The sequence below is a fragment of the Chrysochloris asiatica genome, unplaced genomic scaffold (assembly GCF_000296735.1).
Source record: "Chrysochloris asiatica unplaced genomic scaffold, ChrAsi1.0 scaffold00014, whole genome shotgun sequence".
Taxonomy (NCBI): Eukaryota; Metazoa; Chordata; class Mammalia; order Afrosoricida; family Chrysochloridae; genus Chrysochloris; species Chrysochloris asiatica.
The window spans coordinates 49,423-54,036 of NW_006408532.1; the positions used below are offsets into that span (position 1 = coordinate 49,423).

At 42.8% G+C, this 4,614-nt stretch overlaps 1 pseudogene; it reads left to right on the plus strand.

The window, feature by feature from the left end:
* Nucleotides 1–993: 993 nt before the first annotated feature.
* LOC102818319 lies at nucleotides 994–2,754 on the plus strand (annotated as a pseudogene).
* The last annotated feature ends 1,860 nt before the right edge of the window (nucleotides 2,755–4,614 follow it).

Below are 4,614 nucleotides of genomic sequence, written 5' to 3' on the forward strand. Positions count from 1 at the left end.
GGACTCCAGCACAAAGTACTACCAAGCGGGTGGCTTATAAGAACAGAAATGTATTGTCCTTCAATTCGTATTTCTTTAATCAACGTACACTTGTTTCATACTCTCCAGAAACACCAATTCATCAAATTCTCACTACAAACCTTTGTGGCAGGTACCACTACTTGAGAGAACTGAGCACAGAGATACTAAGAAGCCTGTTCAAGTCACAAAGACACCAAGTGGCAGAATTGGACCGAAGACAGACAGTCTGACTCCAAAATTCTTGCTCCTAACCATTTATTTATCCTTTCTTTAAGAAGTAGCAGCTATTGCACCCCCTCCTCCCGCCCAAGATGGCCACTCCAAGTCTCTGGCTGCCCCAGAGCAAACACCACTACCTTTCTTGCTTCTGCTACAAATCGCACAAGCATTCTTCCAAAGTCTTGATGTCCAAAACGTGACTGACCCTGGACATAACTTGGTTGTCATCAACATCAGCTCTGAACTTCACTTTGGGAATGGACCAATCAAGTCCAATAAACTTCTATGTTGTTGTTGTTAAGTGCTGTCGAGACAGTTCCAATCCATAGTGACCCTGTATAGGGTTTCCGAGGAGCAACTAGTGAGCTTGAACTACCGACCTCACAATTCAAACGGCTTTGGAGTCTCGCGCATTAACCCACAACCACCCCAGGACTCCAGAAACTTCTATACAAACCTGTTAATCCTTACGAGGCTTGAAGGCATATTCCAGTGACAAATGAGATCTTTACTCGATGCTTTGGAATCACGAGCAGAATCGAGCTCTGTATGCCTCTGACCCGGCGCCGAGAGGAAGGGGAAGGGCATCCGGGACCCGTGAGACGTTTTACAACAGCTTCCCATAGTCTCCCTCCTCCAAGAGGTCTCAATCTCCTACTGAAAAGTCAAACCACTCTAAAGTTGACCTGACAACCAATATTTCCAAGCTTGGAAAATGACTTTTATGTTGAAGTGGAGAGGAGGTTTGCACAAATGAAAAGCGAGCAGCAAATTATTAAAGAGCCAGGCAACCTAAATTCGGTGCTACTTAGTTTACAGTACATAGTCCGAGCCAGAGTCCTGGTGTGGCGCTGTAGGTTAATGCGCCAGACTGCAAAGCCGTTTGAACTGCAAGGTCGGAGGTTCAAGCTCATCAGCTGCTCCTTAGAAACCCTATACAGGGTCCCTATGAGTTGGAATAGACTCTACGGCACTTAACAACAACAAGTCCGAGCCAGAGTCAACACAAAGGCCCAGGGGGAATGGAGTGAAGATCTCACTGCTTGGACCCTTAGTGACATTCTCCCTTCTCAACCAGAAAACATCAAGATTTCCAATTTCACAGACTCCTCGGCTGTCGTCTCCTAGACAATATTGGGTGGCTATTCTATTTCTTCTATTATCATCCGTTACAAGGTTCAGGGCAAGAATGAAAACTAGCACACTGATGTGAAGATCAAGAATTCCACCATCAACCAGTACCAGTTCAAGGACCTAGAACTCGAAACAGTTTACCAGGTGGACATTTTTGCAGAGAACAACATAGAATCAAGCAACCCAACCTTTTCTCATGAGCTGATAACCCTCTCAGAATCTCAAGCAGAGCGAACTTCGGAAGTGAGAAGATGCTGCTTATAGCCATCCTTGGCTCAGCTTGGAATGACCTGCCTGACAGTGCTTTTGGCCTTTCTAATCATTTTGCAATTGAAGAGAGCAAATATCCATAGGAAAATGTCCAACCCTTACAAAACATGATAAGAAACCTCAGCTGTGCAGTTCAACTCAGAAATTCTGGCCTTGACCAGGAAGGCCCAAAACAACCCAGATCCTACAATTTATCCAGTCCTTGACTGAAATGACATTAAATTTCAAGACGTAATTGGGGAGGGCAATTTTGCACAGGTTCTGAAGGCACACATCAAGAAGGAAGGGCTAAGGATGGATGCTGCCATCAAGAGGATGAAAGAATATGCCTCCAAAGATGATCACAGGGACTTTGTAGGGGAACTTTAAGTTCTTTGTAAACTTGGACATCATCTGAACAGCATCAATCCTTTGGGAGCATATGAACATCGACACTACTTATACCTGGCCATCGAGCATGCCCCCCGTGGAAACCTGGACTTCCTGCACAAGAGCCACATGCTGAAGCCAGACCCAGCATTCACCATTGCCAACAGCAACACCGCTTCCACGCAGCTTCTGCATTATACAGCTGATATGGCCCAGTGTATGGACTATCTGAGCGAAAAACAGTTTATCCACAGGGATCTGGCTGCCGGAAACATTTTAGTTGGTGAAAACTATGTAGCCAAAATAGCAGATTATGGATAATCCTGAGGCCAAGAGGTATATGTGAAAAAGACAATGGGAAGGCTCCCAGTGTGCTGGAAGGCTATTGAGTCACTGAATTACAGCGTGTACACCACCACCAATGATGTATGGTCCTATGGTATGTTACTATGGGAGTCTGCTAGCTTAGGTGGCACCTTCTAATGAAGAATGATATGTGCAAAGCTGTAGGAGAAGCTACCCCAGGGCTACAGACTGGAGAAGCCCCTAAACTGTGATGATGAGGTGTATGATCTAATGAGTCAATGCTGGTGGGAGGAAGCCTATGAGAGACCATCATTTGCTCAGATATTGGTGTCAGTGAATAGGATGCTAGAAGAACAAAAGACCTATGTGAACACCACACTTCATGAGACGTTCACCTACACAGGTATCAACAGCTTTGATGAGGAAGAGGCTTAGGGCAGACCCTCTTCATCTGTATACCATCTGTTTCCCCTCATCAACATGAGGGACTTTTGATATATGACAAGAAAACAAGCAAGCCACTGCCTAGGAGATGTGATATAAAATATAAAAATGTATGTATATTGCTGTATTTCTGGGACCCTCACCACAAAACTCCCTGTATGGATCTGTAGTACTCTAATAAGACCGTATATACATACTGTTTGCAAAGGAGCTCTGGTAGCATAGTGGTTATGAATTGGACTGTGAACAAGAAGGTCAGCAGTTTGAAACTACCAGGTGTTCTGCAGGAGAAAGATGAGGTTTTCTGCTCCCGTAAAGATTTAGAGCCTCGGAAACCCTGTTCAGGGTCGCTATGTGTCAGTACCAACTCGATGGCACTTAACAACAACAACAACATACTGTTTGCAATAAGAATGTGCAGAAATCAGAAATGTTTGTTTGTGATTTCATATGCAATAATATATTTTTCTAAAACTGTGGACTCATAATGAAAATGTGAGAGTACAATTACTGTAACTCCTAGATATTTTTTATATGTACCTATATACTGAATGCTAAGTTTTGCTCTGTAGAAATAAAATGTAAACATCAAATGCTTTTAGTATATTCCCAAAGTTATGCAGCCATTATCATTGTCTATCTTTAGAACATTTTCATCACCCCAAAAAGAAAGCTTGTACCTATTAACAGTCATTCCACATTTCCTGCCCCCTCCACAGTTATTAAGTTCTGTCAAGTCAGTTCTGACTCACAGCAACCCTGTATAAGGTTTCCAAGGAGTGGTTAGCAATCTAGTTCTCATCCTACAGTGCCACACCAGGACTCCCCCTTAGCAGTAAGCAATCATTCATCTATTTTCTGTCTCTTGTGTCTATTCTGAACATTTAATATAATTTCTGATTTTTTGGAATTGACTTTTTTAACACAGCATGTACTCAAAGCCCACCCATGTTATAGCATGTATTAATATTTTTCTTTTAATTGACAGTTAAAATTTAGCTGTATGATAGAATAAAGACCTAAACGTGAATCCCAGAATTATGAAGGTCATCAGTGAAAAAATAGGGACAAATGTGAGGGCTCTAATGCAGAGCATACACAGACTACCAAACATTTTGAAAACTACACAAACAAAAGTAGACAAAATAGATGACTGGAACATGCTAAAAATTAAAAACTTATGTGCATCAAAAGACTTCACCAAAAGAGTAAAAAGAGGAGAAAAAACAATATGGCAGATCTGGTAAAAGTGCAGTGAGGAGCTCCATCAGCAACAATACAAAATACGAGGCCAAGCAAGCTCAGGGGGTGGTGCCAGAACTCTGAACCATGTATAAAGGAATATTTAGAAGGTTGGAAGGGTTACAGGGGAATTGGTAGCAGAAGCAAGAAATCCATTGCTTTCTAATACAAGATGCTCAGCTGCTCCCAGAGTCACCATCTAGGGCAAGACCAAGTGGGGGACAGATCAGAGCAGCCATGGACACCTGACAGAACTGCAGAGATAAAGTGTGGACATTCTTTTTTTTTTTTTTTTTTAATCTGTTCATTGGTCTCTTGCTGTCTGCACACCTCCATTCTGGTTACTAGAGGGGATGCCTGAGCAAATGGACACCCCACCCCCACCCACGGAAGATTCTACTACACATGTGCAGAGATCTCCTCAAAATTTAAAGAGACAGTTTCCATTTAAATCAAACAGCAGTGCAAAACGGCCACAGCCAGCCCTGAACTGTTTATCACGAGGAAAAAGGCCTGAACGGTGGTTGTGGAGCAGGACAGGTAGACTAAAAAGAAAATAGGCCAAAAATTAAATCCTGAGTTACATCACAATGACCAACAGTGGCATCT